This window comes from Oryctolagus cuniculus, chromosome 17 (genome assembly GCF_051225735.1).
Source record: "Oryctolagus cuniculus isolate XC-2025 breed Fujian yellow rabbit chromosome 17, ASM5122573v1, whole genome shotgun sequence".
In the NCBI taxonomy this organism is placed as follows: Eukaryota; Metazoa; Chordata; class Mammalia; order Lagomorpha; family Leporidae; genus Oryctolagus; species Oryctolagus cuniculus.
The window spans coordinates 14,346,142-14,363,985 of NC_142883.1; the positions used below are offsets into that span (position 1 = coordinate 14,346,142).

Here is a 17,844-nt window from a genome sequence, read left to right on the forward strand (position 1 = left end):
CACTTGTTGCTTAGCTGTAAGAAGAGGAAATTAAGCGCAAAGAGCTGGGGGCAGTGTCGGTGCCCTCTTGGGAGAGAAGCGATTTTATCCCTCCCGTTCGGGTCTCCCTTCGGTGACCCCCTCGCCGCCCCACTCCCCAGCCTGGTGGGCAGCGGCTCCTTTAACAGCCCTGACGAATCGCCCGCCCATTTCCGCGGCCGGTCCTTGGCGCCCGGTAGGGGCTGGATTGGTCGGGCCTGGCGAGCGTCTAGCTCCGCCCACGCTGCCCTGTGGTTGGCGGCGGCGGCGGCGGGCGCGGGGCGGGTCCGCCGGCGGGGCGGGGCGGCCGGTGCCCGGGGGCGGGCGGGCGGCAGGACGGCGGCCGGAGCCCGAGCCCCAGTCGAAGCCGGAGCCGCGGCGGCCGTGGAGCACGGGCGCCGGCGCAGTACCATGAAGCGGCCAGCGGATCCGGGGTGAGCGTGCCTGCGTCGGGTGGGGCGGTCCAGGGAGAAGCCCAGCGGGCAAGGCCCGGACTCGGGGGCCCGACTCCGCAGGGTCCTCTTCAGAGGACCGGCTGGGTTCCCGCGGCCGTTGGCGCTGCGGGGCGCGGGGGGCCGGCCCCTCACTCGGCTGTCAAGGCTCCGGCCTTGACGGGGACGCCCACCTGCGACGCCCCGGGCGAACCCTTCCTTCCCTCAGGGCCCTGACGAGCGGGTCGGGCATGACCCCGGCCGCAGGTGCCTGCCGGCGCGTCCCGCTGCCCGTCGTCGCGGGGCTCGGTCCCCGCAGCACCCTCCACACGCAAACTAGTGGGAAGACAGACCGCGGTTTTGTGGACGGGGCCCCGGGTGGGTGCCGGCCCCCTGGGGCACCTGCGACGCGCCTGGAAGTTGAGAGCCGCGGCTGCGTGCGCCGCGGTGGTCTTCGCCTGGGTCTTTCCCCCCCGACTCCTGGAAGAAGGCAGGTGGTCCGAAGGCAGGGGGCGGCGGCGAGCCGAAACGCAGGGGATCGGGAGGTGAACAAGTGACATTGGGCTGAGGCCTAACGCCGGGTGCCCTGCGGGGAGCGCCGGGTGCTGGCCCGGGAGCCCAGACCCGAGAGCCGCGGCACCGCGCGCGCACACGGGCGCGGCGAGGGAGTTCCCCTCTTGGAACAGGATTTTTGGACAACTTAGCCCGGCGGTGGGTTGATAGTTACTGACACCACCGGTTGTTATGGTTACCGGGCATCCAATGCAAGGGCAAAGTCTGCTTTCCACCCTTGCCGTTTCTCCGGAGCTAGGAAGTGCTTACTTTGTCACCACTGCGCTCTGTGGACACTGCGTAGGGGACGCCCGCACTATTTTTTATTTTTAAGAGTTGAAGGGAAAGCGTGGGCTCCTTGAGGGCAGGGACGGAGCCTCTGCACACCTCCGCTGCCCTGCCCGGGACTGGAGAGAAAGGAAGTTTTTCTGTGTGTTGACGATGCTCACGAAGGGATTTAGCAGAGCCGGCTGTAAGCTGCAGGTGACTTGCACCCCAGGGGTACGGAGAGTCTGCGGACTGCAGGCTGGTGAGCGTCGGAGTGCAGTGACCCCGCAGGTTTCTGCTGGAAGAGTCGGAGCCCTCGTTCGGTTTTTACCCAACCCATGCACTCACTATTCCCGTGTTCCCCAGAATTGGCCCGAGGTCCACGTGTATGGGAAGTGAGATTTTTGTCGTGGGATTTCTTTCCTGCTCTGAGTCTCTGAGGGGTCAGGGAAGGCTGGGAGAGGGGTGCAGAGGGCTTGGGACTGCCCTTGACTCAGATCAGCGCGTGCTGGTAACCCAGCGGGAGGGAAAAGTAAGTGCAGGGTTGTTTGGGGCTGAGTGTTGGGGGCTTGAAGAGCCCGGGGAGGCCGTGGGTGAGAAGATGGGACAGGCACTGTTCCTGGTGGTGCCGTCAGCGTGCGTGCGGGGAAGACGCAGGACGATCAGGCTTTCAGACAACAGACGTAGAGGATGTTTGGAGAGAAAGAGACTCCTGGAGTCAGAGAGAAATATTCTGTACTGAGAGTCTGCTGTGTGCCACTAGCTGCTCTGCACTGTAGATACGATGGAGCGAAAAGGGGTGAGGATTTTGTTCCCGGCACGGGATTTGCCTTCCCTCCAATCAGGCTCTCCCGGTTTCTGAGGTTTTTCTGAAGCTCTTGAGGAAAGAAAGAGGAGGAGGCACAGAATATGCCAGAACTAAAAAGAGCGATGGGGAACTCTTTACATCTTTACTTTTCATATCAAACAGCGTTTGAATTTTTTATTTATTTTTTAATCTTTTAAAAAAATTTTAATTTATTTATGTGAGAGGTAGAGTTACAGACAGTGAGAGGGAGAGACAGAAAGGTCTTCCATCCAATGGTTCACTCCCCAAATGACCGCAATGGCCGGAGCTGGGCCCACCAAAGCCAGGAGCCAGGAGCTTCTTCTGGGTCTCCCACATGGGTGTGGGGTTCCAAGGACTTGGGGCATGTTCTTTTTTTTTTTTTTTTTTTTGGTTAAGATTTATTTATTTATTTATTTGAAAGTCAGAGTTACACAGACAGAGAAGGAAAGGCAGAGAGAGAGAGAGAGAGAGAGAGAGGTCTTCCATCCGATGGTTCACTCCCCATTTGGCTGCAACAGCCAGAACTGCGCTGATCTGGAACCAGGAGCCAGGAGCTTCCTCCTGGTCTCCCATGTGGGTGCAGGGGCCCAAGGACTTGGGCCATCCTCCACTGCTTTCCCAGGCCATAGCAGAGAGCTGGACTGGAAGTGGAGCAGCAGGGTCTCGAACCAGCGCCCATAAGGGATGCCGGCCCTTTAGGCCAGGGCGTTCACCCGCTGGCCCACAGCGCTGTCCCCAGGACTTGTTCTATTGCTTTCCCAGGCCATAGTAGAGAGCTGGATAGGAAAAGAGCAGCCAGAACTAGATCTGGCGCCCACATGGGATGCTGGCGCTGCAGATGGAGGCTTTAGCCCACTTTTAGCCCACAGCACCAGCCCCTAAACTGGATGTTTGAAGACCAGTTTTCTGCGTCAGGTTCAGGATCAAACTTCTTTCCTCCTCATATCTGCTGACTGGCATCGATGGTAAGTGCCAGTTTGTTCTTTCTCTCTCCTTTTCCCCATCAGAAGTTAGGGAACTCACCCCAAGGCACTGGCCCTGTCCTCCACGGCCCTGTCCTCCACGTGCCCCCAGCTCACTTGCTTTGCGTGGGGTCTCCGTCTGTCTGATATTATCTTCTCAGAGTCCCCTGGGAAATTGTGGCGCTCGCAGGGAATGTTCATTTTTTCGCTCCGTCCCAAAGCAGGAGACTAATATAGAGAGAGCATTGTTGAGGCCCCGCTCTGCCAGGTTCCACTCTCTGCCCTTTACATATGTAAGTCCTCTGCAGCCGTGGGTGGGGCACCCTCTGAGGGAGGGGGCAAGTGCCTCTTCTCGTGGAAGAAAAAATCCAGGTTCGGAACAGTTCAGTTGCTTGCCCTGGGTGACACACGGGTTAGATGGTGGAGCAGGAATTTCAGTCAAAGACTTTCTGATCCCAAAACACTGTTTTTTGTTTGTTTTATTTTTTTCTGTTGTGCTACATTGTTTTTACCAGGAGGGGAATGGCACATTATTGTAATCTAGTGCAGTGCCCTCTTGAGTGGACTTAGGCAAGGTCCGGTTCAGTGATGTTCGGTTAATGAGCTCTGGTGCTGGTGGGGCCAGACTTGGCAGTTGAGGCCCTGCCTGTTTGCCCAGGGCAGTTTGGGGTAATCCACACGGCATTGGGAGATCTCTGACCAGGCGTCCTCTGATCTTGGGTGAGTTACTTTCTCTGTCTGCCTCAGTTCCTTTATTTGTAAATGGGACAGTGTTCTTATTTGTACTGTCTTAAAAACCTTTCTTTGTGAAAATGCATCTTACAATCTATGGGGTACTAGAGTTGGCAGTGGCTTCCTTTTTTGCTACATAAACTAATGGTGTGTCTTATAGTCATTGATCTCAGATTTGATGACCTGTGATAGTACATGATTTATGTGTAGTTGTGAAGATTAAATGAGGTCACTCATGTCCCTGGCTTGTAGGGAGCGCCCTGTAACAGTTGATGCGCGGGTGACAGAGTAAACACTTAACTCAGGTGGCTGTGGGGTGAAGATGTGGCGCGTCTTGTCAGATTCGCTCCTCAGGTCCCAGGCGACAGCCACAGTCTGAGCTGCAAGAATGTTTTCCACTTTGCCTGCAGCTCTGGCCTTTGGCTGACTCTTGTCCCCATGAGAAGCATTAACTTCAGGAGCTAATGAGCCGTGGACAGACAGCTCCCTTTGTCCCGCTTATTCATTAAGGTCTTAGTCAACAGCAAACTCCAAGTTTAAAATAAATATCATGAAGAGACTGGAAACCTATGCTGATGTGAATTTTCTTACCTGTGAGTTGTAAAACAACTCAGGGTTATATATGGGATTCTGTGGTGTTCCCTTCCAAACTCCTCATGCTGCTTGATTTCACTGCGCAGAATCTCCTGAGCCAACGTTTGTGAGGGGGATGCCAGGAGGTCTCGGGAGTTGGAAAACCCTTGACTGGCCCCGAGGGGTGGAGAGCACTGTCCTTGGCGTCCGGAGGCCTGGCTGCTGTCCTGGTGCTCTAACTGGTTCCTGGGCACGTCGCTTCCCCACTCTGGGTCTTAAGGGGTCTCTTTTGCAAAATGAGGACTTGATTTCTCCAGTTTCATAGATTGTACAAGTTTATGAATCCAAGGATCTGAGGAATCAAACTGTTGAAGGGAAATGCTTCATTCAGGGCTCTCAGAGTCTCATGTGAGGCTTGTCTGGTGCTTTTAAAGCAGAAGGCAGTGGGCAGGTGCTAGCAATATGAGTAGCTGTCGTTTTCGGAGAATTGCTGACTGCCAGGCACTGTTCCTACTTTTAAACCTTACAACACCCTATGAGTAGTAGAACCTATTGTGAAATTTTTTTTTTTAAGATTTATTTTATCTATTTGAAAGACAGTTGCAGAGAGAGGTAGAGACAGAGACAGAGAGAGAGAGAGAGGTCTTCCATTTGCTGGTTCACATCCTAAATGGCCACAATGGCCAGAGCTGAGCCGATCTGAAGCCAGGAGCCAGGAGCTTCTTCCAGATCTCCCATGTGAGTGCAGGGGCCCAAGGACTTGGGTCATCCTCTACTGCTCTCTCAGGCACATTAGCAGGGAGCTGGATCAGAAGTGGAGCAGCCAGGACTCAAACCAGTGCCCATATGGGATGCCAGCCCTACAGGCCAGGGCTTTAACCCACTGTGCCACAGTGCTGGCCCCACTATTGTGAATTTTATTTTATGATGAGGACACCAAAGTTCAGAGAGGTTAAATAACCTGTCCAAGATTACACAGCAAGGTCAAGGGCTAATAGCTGGGACTAGACCCCAATCTTGTCTTGCCCCCAAGTATGAATTCTGTGGTTGCTTCAGGAAGACCCTGCCTCCTTTTAGAATCCTCTCAAGGCATATGCCCTGGGAGCTTCCCCAGTTTAAAAAGTTAAGATTTCCCCCCTTGCTTTGGGGCCATAAATTTCATGTCTGTTCTTATGTACTAACACCTGTTCATGTTTTGAATTCTCATACAGGACCTCTGGTGTGAATCAAGAGAACTTTGTTAATCCTCAAGCATAGCTCCTGTAGCAGTTGCAGAAGATTTAAAACCTTGAGATGCAAAGTTTTCTTTGGAGAATCAAGCCAGGGGCTGAGGCACTGAGCATAGACGGGGCTGTTGAGAGAAACGTCAGACCTTTGCATGGGGAACCCGGGTGGGCTTTGAAACAACAAGTAACCTTTGTGTGTTGGATTTGCCTGGAATATTGATTCTGAGGGCTTTTCCCTAAGAAGATTATTGGAACTAACACACTGAGTGCCTCCCTGGCTTATTCTAACTGTTGAAAGTGGCACAGGGCAAGAGAGCCGTCTTCAGTCATAGCTGATTGAGGATTTGAGATCAAAGCTTACCCTTTGGATTGCTTCTGCAAATTCCCTTTCAGAATCACAAAATGCATTATATAAGTTTCATTTTTCTCTTACTGTTGAAAGCTGACATAATTTGGCTTATTCTCTTACCCAGTTTTTAGTCCATCCTTATACCTAATGCTGTCTTTTCAGCAGTATTCCTGGAGATGTTTATATATTTATCACTTTGGACTTGAAATGCAGAATTTTATAATCTCTACTGAAAGGACTGACTGAAGAGGGGTTATCAGTCACTCACTGAGTATCTTAGTGCCTACTGGAGCCATTGTGTTTGGTGTAGGGACTCTGATGTGGCCCCTGCCTGCACATAGTACCTTATCCAGTCTGGACAAGATACAAGCCAACCGACGTATGAATTCTACGTTACACTGTAGAAAGTGTCACATTCTTCTTGGAAGGACTGGACTGGGGCACCAAGACAGAATAGAGGAGGGAGACCGCAGCTGGAGTGTGGCAGGAGCATCTGGGAAGAGGGAGCGGCGTGGGTGGTGTAGCTGCTGAGAGGAGGGCAGAGAGGGGAAGATGAGAAAGGCAGGTGTGTCCCAGGGAACACAGTACAGAGTGGAGGAGCAGGGACAGGAGCCTTGGCAAGTTTCTTTACCTCTGGTGCCTCAGTTGCCACCTTCGAGTGGCTCTGAAGATTGAATGAGCCCTGAGAATAGTGCCTAGCACACACAGAAATGGCTGTGGGTAGGGCTGTGTGGACTGTCAGGGCAGCGGAGAACTTGACCTGTTCTTTCTCACCGTTTTTCATCCTTCCTAGTTGGAGTAACTGTAGGGCTGAGGGTAAAATGAAGCCAGCTGATATGCACGTCGCTGGAGGCGTTGATGTTGGACTTTCTGTAATGTGCTAATCATTCAGCATCTCTACTTGCAGGGAGATTGCTGTAGAGACTTGGCCACACCCTTAGGAGCTTCTGTACTGGGGGCAGTTCTCAGAAAGAAGCAAGGTGGACCCAAAGCAGCTGTTCCCCTCCTCCTGCCTGCAGTTGTCTGCGTTTGTGTTTGGGGGTGGGGAGATTTTTAGCTTTTTTCTTGATGAGACAGGCGAGACCAGTGCTTTATTGCCAGTGATCAGATGAGGCGACTTAGAGTTGCTGTGTGCGATAATGGCCTGAGCCCCATCTCTCAGGAGACCTGTGGTGATGTTTGGTGCTTTCTCATTAAAGGAGCATCCACACCTTAGGAGTATACAGTGATAGAACAAGTCACTGGCTTTGGTTCTTTGGGCTTGGAATGGTCAGTAAAATACTGTGACCCTACTAAAAGTCACCATTATCCTGAAAAGTGTTTGTTAGACCAGATCAAATTTGTATATAATTGTGTTGATTTTTTTAAAAAATCTTTTATTCTGGAAATTTAAAATTACATATGAAAATAACAAAAGATCTAAGTATTCCACACCTTTATCACTCAGTTTCAATCATTATTGACGTTTTGCTAAGCTTATTCCAAGATAGTTTCTCATTGAAAAAGCATTGTTGGTGAATTTTCTGTCAGCAACAGAAAGTTGATATATAAAGTCATATGGTGGATATAATCCTGTTTTAAAAATCCTGCATGCTAGATAATTATAGGGTTGGTATTAGACAATTGAAGTTCAGAATCTTGAGGTGAGCATTTCCTGGAAGCCCTTCACAGACTTGCTTATGGAAAGTAGGCATAAAAAATGAGAGTACTCAAAAGATGACCAGTTAGTCTGTGCATTTACTAAATATAAACAGTATTGAGCAGTGTGTAAGGTACATTTTTCTGAAAGTGAGACAGTCTTTGTCCACAATGGCTCATAAAATTGTGGCTGTTTTCTTGCCCACAATGAATCATGGGTTATTTTCAAACATTCTTAGCAAATGAACTTTACTTTACATTATGAAATTGATCAAAAAGTATTTTAGGGCATATATTAGTTTAAGTTTGACTTACAGCATTCACTTGTAAAATCGAAGAGGACACAGTTAATATGTTGAAGTTGGGGGTGGGTATTTAGCTCATCAGTTAAGCCATTGCTTGGGACTTCCACGTCCCATGTGGGGTGCCTAGGTTTGGGTTCCTCCTTTGCTTTCACTTGTACTTTCCTGCTGATGTGCACCCTGGGAGGCAGTAGGTGATGGCTCAATGTGAAAGCCCTGGATTAAGTTCCCAGCTCCTGGCTTCAGGTTGGCCCAGATCTGTCTGTTGGTGGGCATTTGGGAAGCGAACAGTAGATAGAAGATCTCTGTCAGTCTCTGTCTCTCTGCCTTTCAAATTAAAAATGGATGATTGACTTTTTAAAATACATGGAAAGTCTCTCTGTTAACCTTGTTTTTATTATTTTAAAGGGAAAAATCGAATCAAAATGCAGAGAGAGCCCTGAAGCACCGCCCTCTGGACTGATGTCCAGAAGATGTTTCTGCAGTGTCTGAAGTGTGCTAGATGTGTGCTTTCCAACGTGGTGGCCACTAGCCACGTGCAACTGCTAAACGTTTAAAGATGGCTAGTGCAGCTGAGAAACTGAAACCTTAGCTTTATCTGGTTTTAATTGATTTTGGTTTCCGTAGCTTCACGTGGCCATATTGGACAATAAAGCTCCAGAGTTTATTAAACCACCAGCCTCAGAATCTCAGTGATAGGATGTAGTCCAACACAAATTAGTCTGGGCACAACATGAAGGAGCACAAGACACACGTGGTTCCCAAATCCCAGTACATTTTAGAGAAAAAGAGCTTGCATAGTTGGAGGAAAAACTTCTGGCCAGTTCACTGTCTTCTTTGAAAACCCTCTCTTAAGAGACCAGGGAAGGTTAGATTTGGTGCTGTGATGTTTCTGGGGGCTCAGGAGCTTGTAAGAGGAGTGGTGAGCTCTGTGCTGCTCGTTGCACTGTGGCCTGTGTCTGAGAGGCAGAGTGAGTCTGTTAAGTTGCTTGTGTCAAGATTTCAAGAGAGGGGCTGGCGCTGGTGCCGTGGCACAGTAGGTTAATCCTCCGCCTGCAGCGCCGGCATCCCTAATGGGCGCTGGTTCTAGTCTTGGCTGTTCCTCTTCTGATCCAGCTCTCTGCTGTGGCCTGGGAAAGCAATAGAGGATGGCCCAAGTGCTTGGGACCCTGCACCTACATGGGAGACCAGGAGGAAGCACATGGTTTCTGGCTTCAGATCTGTACAGCTCCAGCCATTGCAGCTAACTAGGGAGTGAACCAACAAAGGGAAGACCTTTTTCTCTGTCTCTCCCTCTCGTTGTCTGTAACTCCACCTCGCAAATAAATAAATTAAAAAGAGATTTCAGGAGGTAGGATAACCCCCCCCACACACACACACACACTGGGGGGAGGTAAAGGCTGTCCCAGTTGCACCCAGAGGCTCAGAAGAGACAGATGCAGAGGGCACAGGCTGCTGGGTCACCTCTGTATCCCCAGGGCATAGCAGATGCTTGATCGATATGTGTTAAAAATGGATGACTGTTTTAGGAATAGATTTAGGAGCAAATAGGAGAAAAGCTTAAAATGTACCTAGAAATTCTAAAAACTTCATGCTAAGGGAAACTTAGCATGGTGCCCTGCGAGTTTACAGTATTTCTACATTGGCCATGGATACTTCTCACTACAAACGCAAGCTGGACCACCCTGCCCTGGCCGTGGCCCTTATCCAGTCCTTTGCCATGTGCTGTTGGTTTTTATCTTGCAAACATCTCCTGAGGGGTTCTCTCTGGCTTTACCACCACCACTGCAGTCCCAGCAAGCACCTTCTTGCCTGGAAGACAGCAGCAGCCCCTCACTGAGCTACCCACGTCCACTCCTCATTCACCACACTGTAATCAGAATGGTGTCTAGAAATTCCCAGCATTATGTCACGTATGTGCTCAAACCCCTTGAAGGCTTCTTTAAAAAAAAAAAAAAAAACAACATACATTTATTTTCATTTTATTTGAAAAGCAGAGAGAAAAAGAGAGCAAATGCTCTGACTACTGCTTCATTCCCCAAATGCCCAAAACAGGCTGATTCCAGGAGTCCAGGACACAGAGCAGATTTCCCAGGTGGATGGCAGGGACCCAGTACTTGAGCCATAATCTGCTGTCTCCCAGGTGGTGCATTAGCAAGCTGGATTGTAAGCAGCAGCCGGAACTTGAACCAGGAGCTGGGACTTGAACCAGGCACCCTAATATGGGTTGTGGGGACTTAATTGCTGCACCAAACACCTGCCTTGAAGGTGTCGTGTTACTCCTGGGGTAAGATCCACAGCCTAAGCGTGTTTCTGAGCATGTGATATCGTCTGTCCTGCCTCCCTCAGCCTGGCCTCTGTCTCTCTCCTGATTTATTATGTTGCCAGCACACACCGGCCATCTTTCCCTGCCCAGCTGCAGGGAGCTGGGCCTTCTGGGAACTGAACTTTCTGCAGAAACACCTGCCCCCTTTTGTCTCCGCGCTTACCAAGGTTTGTTATTCCTTGTTCTTTAGTAGACATCTGTTTTCCCCTTCCTCCACAAGGACAGAGACCTTGTTGGTTTTGCTCCCCATTATATGCCTGGGACCTAACATGGTATCTGCCCATTGCCCATGCTTCTTAAATACTTACTGGGTGAAGGAATGAGTGAGTGCAAGCACACCAGGAAACAAAGGGAAACTCAAGTTGAGAGATGCTCTTTAAAGTTTAGGTTTATTGAGGGAATTGAGTATTTTTTGAGTAGAATAACCCAGGAGGGGATGTGGGGAGAAGGAACAGAGGCCCACAAGGACCCTCGTGCACAGGGTTCAGAGCTCTTATGAAGACAGGTTCTGCAGAAGCATGCTCTGTGCCCTTGTCCTCCAGTTGATTTGACTTGAAAGGCTTTTGCCTGCCATGTTGTGAGGCTGGGATTTGAGGGTGGCCCTCTCCTTTGTCTGGATGGGCTTCCTATGCCAAGCCTCAGGAGGCATCCCTCTCACCGAATATGGCCTCAGCAGCACAGGGCTCTAATTTGAGACCTCGAGTTTGTGTCACAGTCTTCCATACTTCCCAGGGGTAGGGAATTTGCCCGGCTCCCATGTGTATCCCTCCCTTCCCCTTACTCTAATCAACAAACCAGAGCACTTTGCCTGGTGATGTGGGGTGTTTGGCAAGTGTTTGTTAGTAGCCCTTGGCACTGCTCAAAAATAATGCCAGTTGGGCGCTCAAGAGGGCTCTAGGCAGTGGTGGGAGGAAATTCTGGTTGTGCCGCCAGGGGATTCTTGCTCTTGGGGGATTTCTTTTGGAGAGAAGTGAGGCAGCCATGTTTGGGTTAGACTTGGCACCACTTAATGACTAGGAATTGAAGGACTTGAGGCCATATGGTGGTTAAGCTTCTTCTACAACTTTTGATTGTGACTCTGAAAGGGAACATTAGTTTGGGATGTCATTAGCTGGTTTTCAAGATAATGTTCTTGTCAAAGGAAGGGGCAGGTTTCCCAGGTCAGGACCTCTGATAACCAGATAGGAGGTCCTTCATCAAGACCAGAGTGATGAATTTTCTGTGAGACTTGCAAGTCTGGTTAAGAAAGTGTTAAGTGGGGCTGGCGCTGTGATGCAGCAGGTTAAAGCCCCAGGCTGCAGTGCCACATCCCATGAGTGCTGGTTCCTGTCCCAGCTGCTCTTCTTCTGATCCAGCTCTGCTATGGCCTGGGAAAGCAGTAGAAGATGGCCCAAGTCCTTGGGCCCTTGTACCTGTGTGGGAGACCCAGAAGAAGATCCTGGCTCCTGGCTTCAGATCAGCACAGCTCTGGCCATTGCAGTCATTTGGGGAGTGAACCAGTGAATGGAAGACTTCTCTCTCTGGCTCTACTTCTCTCTGTAACTTTGTCTTTCAAATAAATAATAATAAAAAAGGAAAAAAAGAAGGTGTTAAGCTGTATACTAGGGGTCTTCAGAAAGTTCATAAAAATTGCATACTATTTTTAAAAATATATTTATTTGAAAGGCAGAGTGAAAAAAAAATTTTAAATAATGGCCGGCGCTGCGGCTCACTAGGCTAATCCTCTGCCTGCGGCGCCAGCACCCTGGGTTCTAGTCCTGGTTGGAGCGCCGGATTCTGTCCCGGTTGCTCCTCTTCCAGTCCAGCTCTCTGCTGTGGCCCGGGAGTGCAGTGGAGGATGGCCCAGGCCCTTGGGCCCTGCACCTGCATGGGAGACCAGGAGAAGCACCTGGCTCCTGGCTTCGGATCAGCACAGTGCGCCGGCTGCAACGTGCCAGCCATAGCGGCCACTTGGAAGGTGAACCAACGGAAAAAGGAAGACCTTTCTCTCTGTCTCTCTCTCTCTCACTGTCTAACTCTGCCTGTCAAAAAAAAAAAAGGGGGTGGGGGCAGAGTGACAAGAGAGATTGCATCAATTGCTTCTTCCTAGATGGCTGTAACATCCAGATCTGGGTCAGGCCAAAGCCAGGAGCCAGGAACTCCATCCAGGTTTACCACCTGGGTGGCAGGCGTCCAGGTACTTGGGCCATCTTCTGCTTTCCCAGATGCATTAGCCACATTAGCAGGGAGCTAGATCAGAAGTGGAGCAGCTTGGACTTGAACCACCACTCCCATACGGGGTGCCGGCATTGGAAGCAGTGGTTTAACCCCTGTGTCAGTCCCTGTGTGTTATCTTTTAATGCCATTTCTTCAAAAACACTTTGAAGTACGCTTTACTGAGGAGATAGATGAGCACAGCACACAGGAAGTTGCAGAACCAGGTCACAAGGAGAGCTGTGTGGTGGAGCAGCTGTCTGGGCACCTGAGAGGTGCCCAGAACTCTTGGGTGGAAACTGGCCCTGAGTTGTTGAGAACACACTGGGGAGGGGCAGCCGCTCAGCTCAGCCAGGGAGGTGTGATCTGGTGCTAGCTAGGGCTGGAGTGAGAGAGAGGAGTATGTGGACACTTGGCCCCAAATAAAACCCTCTGAGGGACTTGCTCTGGGTGTCTTGATCATGGAAACCTGACTTAAAATATTTCAGTTATGACAGAGAGGGGTGGGGAGAGCAGGTGATGTCTTTGTCAGAGGGCCAGACCTGGCCACAGTGTTGTTTTCCACAGAGAGATTTGAAAATAGGCCCTGCAGCTGGTGGTGTTGTAAACCATGCAGAGGTTTCTTCAAGGCCAGTTCTTCTGCAAGTGGACCATGGGGTGACTTATAACCCTACCTTGATGACCATTTTACCTGTGCAAGCAGGTAGAGGGAGTGTGTGTGTGTGTGTGTGTGTGTGAGAGAGAGAGAGAGAGAGAAATTGAGAGAGATTTAGTGATAAGGAATAAGGGAAAGCCATCCACAGGGGGCCCAGGAGCTGCGACTGGCCCAGAAGTCAGCACAGAGCTCCTGTTCACACAGGCTGCCTCTGCCACTTCCTCCTGGTGTTATTGTTTCCTTTGATTAAATATGGAAGCGCTCCTTACCAGCTCCTTCACCCGTGCTGAAGTCCTCCATGCCCAGATGCTATTAGAAAGAACCCCTGAGTGTTAGGACACCGAAGTGGCAGGTTTTCTGGGACCCCTCCACCTCGTCCCCTCCTCCAGTCCCTGCTCCATGCAGCCTAAGGGAGCTGTCCTCTGGGAAGGTTGAGCTGCTTGCCTGGCTGGGTTCAGAGGCAGGCTCGCGGTGGAAAATAAGGCAGCATGGCAGAGAACCCGGGGGAAAGGAGTGGCCTTTGTTGTAATTCCTCAGCATAGGCTCTAGTCTGTGGGGAGAGGTGAGTGGTGTGCAGTCGGCAGGGTAGGTGAGTAGGAAAGCAGCAATGTCCTTTTTCTTTTTCTTTTTTTTTTAAGGCTAAAACTCTCAACTGAAATGGCTGTTGATCATGCTCCGAGCCAGAGACCAAGCTCATGTGGTCAGCCTTGCTTTGTCTCAGGCTTGGCTGTGGTGCAAGAGGGGCTTAATAGCCCCTACTGACTTTATTGCAAAAGCTCTGGTTTGTGGTGCTAATGTCTTCAGGAAGTAAAAACACGTCTTGGGTTTCTGAGTTTGGTGCTAGAGTTGTCCTGGCAGCAAGTGTAGCCAGGCCAGGGCCCTGCCAAAGAACCACACGAATTTATAATGCCTAAGTGTTCATCTCAAAAATAAGATGGAAAACGTGTTTAATATATGTATGCTTTGACCCATAGCTTTGAAGGAGCCTTCCAGAAATTGTAGGTTTAACTACTTCTGAAACTGGCTCTGATATTTCTTCCATGGCCTGATGAGGAGTTTCCCATTTTGTTACAGTCAACCCACTGGCTTCAGTTTCCCATCCCAAAACTGTTCTGCTCCTCCAGGATTCCCTCCTACAGTGCAAGGATGGGGTGCCTGGCACCTTCACTGAGACAGCAGGCTGCACTGTGGAGTGAGCAGAGCTGAGGGAGATGTGTGCTTGTTTGTACAGGTTTCTAAGTTGGTATTTAAAGTGGGGATGAGAGAGTTTGGTTTCCTGTTCTTAGTAGTAGGTCAAGGCCAAGTACCTGCATGCAGCCCTTGTAGTTCTTTCTTACTCCTGCCAGTCAGTGTAGGGTGTGCTTCAGCTTCTTTCCCCAGTGACGTTACTGCTGAGGGAGGCAGTGGCCCTGCCAGGCAAGTGGGACATTCTCAAACTGGGGTGATCTCAAGATGAATTCCTTGAGGCTTGATTAGGGGCTTACAAGATCGATTGTCCTCAAGTTGAGTTAATCCAGGTGGTTATCTAGGGAGCCCTGCGTGTTCCGAAGATGCCACTGGTCAGAAGACTGTGCTGTGCTTGGGGAGTGTCACTGAGAGCTCCAGGCTCACTGAGCAGGTCAGCCTTCTGCAAAGCTTGAGAGGGTCCTCACCACCCTGCTGTTCCTTTTAGCGAAGGTCTTTGAAGAATCTTAAAGCAAGTGTTTTAGACTTGTGAATGGCATTAAACACAATAAATTCTTAATTATAAAATTATTAATTTTTCCCCAAATTAATAGCTTATAAGCCTGGGTGCCAGTTTTTCTGCTTGTGTACACTCTTTGACTTGAATAAACACTTCAGTGTTTTTGGAATTGTAATGGTGGTTGTTCAATTTTTTGGTTGTTTGTTGAGTATCTGGAAAGTAACCCTCTGTTTTCCCATTATGGTATTGGTTTCAGGACTGAATACGGGCAAGGCTTTCGGAGGCTCTAGAAGGTGACATCATCTTCCTGGCCTGGGGCTCCCCAGGACCACCTACCCACCATTCAGAGGGCTGAGGGGCAAAGCTCTTCCCTCTTGTTCTCAACAGTGTAACACTGTCTTTACACTGGGGCTTCTCTCTGAGAAACCAGGAGCCTGAAAGAGTGAAAAATGAACTCTTGTGGGTGTGTGCACGCATATATGGGGGGGGGGGGTGTGTGTGTGCTGTTGGTGATTGTCAGGCTTCCAAAAAGCCTCAACCAAGAGAGGCTAGGGAAGAGCTCCACTCTAGAATCTCTCCTACCTCTCGCCTTCACCTGAGACTTTTCCGAAGGAGAGGACCGTTCCCGGTGGGGGAGAAACTAGGGCAGAGAGGATGCCAGCTTCCTCACGGCAGGGCTCTGAGCGCACCTGGCCCCTCCGCCACACGGGTCGCTCCTGGACCCCGGAGGAGCTCTTCCTTGTTCCTCGCCCTTATGACCGTGCCCTCGGGACGGAGAGCATTGGATCAACTTGTGCGTCCCGCTAGCCAGTATCCCATTTTAGGGCATTCTCTCCTTCTTGGTTTCCCTGGTCGGTTTCTTTGGACCAGTGTTCTCAGCGTCCTTCTGAGTTCTTAGAGGGCTTCTCCTCTTCTTTTCTCTGCCTTCTTTCTTCTCCTTTACTTCCTCTCTCTTTTTTTCTTTCTTCAATCTAAATCAATCTAGCCCCGTCAGTGGTTTCTGTTAAGTCTGATGATTCTTGTTTGCGGCTAGAAAGGGCTTGAGGTAACCAGAGGAACAAGAGGCTGATCCTCCCAGCCCTGTGACTCTGGGCAGCTGGTCCTGCCCCTGGGGAATGCCTTGGCATCTCAGCTCGGGCTTTCCGTCCCAAAAGTCCTCCAGCCATCTCCCTCTGTCTCTCTCTGTCTCTCTCTCTGTCCCTCTCTCTCTCTTTTGTTTACTTGAAAAACAGAGAATCTTCGATCCACTGGTTCATTCTCCAAATGACCACAACGATCAGAGCTGGGCCAGGCTGAAGTCAGGAGTCAGGAACTCCATCCGGGTCTCCCACATGGGTGACAGTGTTGCAGAAAAACTGGTGAGATGAGTCTGGGTTTGTGTCCTGGTGTTGATGACAGTTTACAAGACCAGACACATTGGTGAGAGTAGAAAAAAATGGGGCCGGCATGTGGCATAGCAGATTAAGCTGCTGCCTTGCAGCGCTGTATCCCGTATGGATGATGGTTCGAGTCCCTGCCACTCCGCATCTGATCGCGCTCCCTGCTAATGTGTCTGGGAAAGCAGTGGAAGGTGGCCCAAGTGCTTGGGCCCCTGCACCCATGTGGGAGACTCAGAAGAGGCTCCTGGCTCCTGGCTTTGGTCTGGCCCAGCTCTAGCCATTGTGGTCATTTGGGGAGTAAACCAGTTAATGCAAGATCTCTCCCTCTCTCTGTAACTCTGCCTTTCAAATAAAATAAATAAATCTTTAAAAAAAAAGAGTAGAAAAAATGAAGTTTTATTTAAGTAAGAGAAAACGAAAAGCACCACAAAGGGGAGGGGCTGGTAGAAGAGAGGTCGAGTTGCTGAGGTCTCGCGGTCTAGGGTGTTTGTATTTCTTTAACCTGTCATCTCCAAAGAGCAGATGTTGTGGTTGTACATACGTTAGCTACCGTGAAGGCAGGGGCAGTCTTAATGGAGCCTTTTTAAGGTTGTTTCTGTTGAAACCTAAATCTTTTTGTCCGCTGGCAAATATTTGTAACAAGTGGCTTCCATCCTGTTCTATTTAGTGCGTATGAGCTGCGAAGGAGCTGCAGGATGGAACCCAGCTGTCCCGCTTTCAGTCTCCAGCTGCCTCAGCAGGAGCCTAAGTACTTGGGCCATTTTCCGTAGCTTTCCCAGGTATATTAGCAGGGAGCTGGATTGGGAAGTGGAGCAGCTGGGACTCGAACTGGTGCTCATCTGGGATGCTGGCATTGCAGACAGCAGCTTTACTTACTGAGCCACTTTGCTGGCCCACAGCCATCTGCTCTTACCTCTAGCCACTCCAGAGCACTCACTGGGCCTGGGTAGACACTGATGCTTTCCTCGTCTATGAACTTCACATGTGTCCCTACAACGGTGAGCTCTGCTCATGAAAGTATGATTTTTTTTAAGATTTATTTATTTAAAAAGGCAGAGTTACACAGAGAGAGAGAAGGAGAGGCAGACACACACACACACACACACACACACACACACACACACAGAGAGAGAGAGAGAGAGAGAGAGGTCTTTCATCCTCTGGTTCACTCCCCAGTTGGCTGCAATGGCTGGAGCTGTGCTGACCCAAAGCCAGGAACCAAGAGCTTCTTCTGGGTCTCCCATGCGGGTGCAGGGGCCCAAGGCTGTGGACCATCTTCTACTGCTTTCCCAGACCATAGCAGAGAGCTGGATCAGAAGTGGAGCAGCCAGGTATTGAGCCAGTGCCCATCTGGGATGCCAGCACTGCAGGCAGTGGCTTAACCTGCTACGCCACTGCACTGGCCCCGAAAGTATGATTCTCTGTATATTCCATTTGAAATTTTTGCCTGAGGTAGTGAAAACAGCCATAGTTAATTTTAGAAAGACCATTTTGTTAGGAGCATATATGAGACCATGTGGGTGGCACATAGGTACTGTTGCAGCAAAACCTGCTAGCAAAACTTTAAACCACAAAGATGATCATCTGCCCTTGGCCTATCATCTGGCCTTTGCCAGTTAAGCCCTTTCCCTTCACTGCATTTCTTCCTTATGGCTCTGGGGGTGGGGGTGGGGGTCAAGGTGGTCCCTAAAGGGTTTTGAAGGAAAATCCCCTTGCCTTCTTGCTTCT

At 50.2% G+C, this 17,844-nt stretch overlaps 1 protein-coding gene across 7 annotated transcripts in view; it reads left to right on the top strand.

Annotated features, from left to right (window-relative positions):
• The first annotated feature begins 313 nt into the window (after positions 1 to 313).
• TEX2 (testis expressed 2) overlaps positions 314 to 17,844 on the top strand; it is a 124,546-nt gene continuing 107,015 nt past the window's right edge. For 5 of the 7 annotated variants that reach the window (XR_011383425.2, XM_051825828.3, XM_070060473.2 and 2 more), the window contains exon 1: positions 314 to 452. The gene's annotated coding sequence lies outside the window, so the exon portion shown is untranslated. Of the gene's footprint in view, positions 453 to 473; positions 940 to 17,844 lie in introns of those variants that run through there. The other 2 variants (XM_070060470.2, XM_089316797.1) reach the window with 1 other exon arrangement.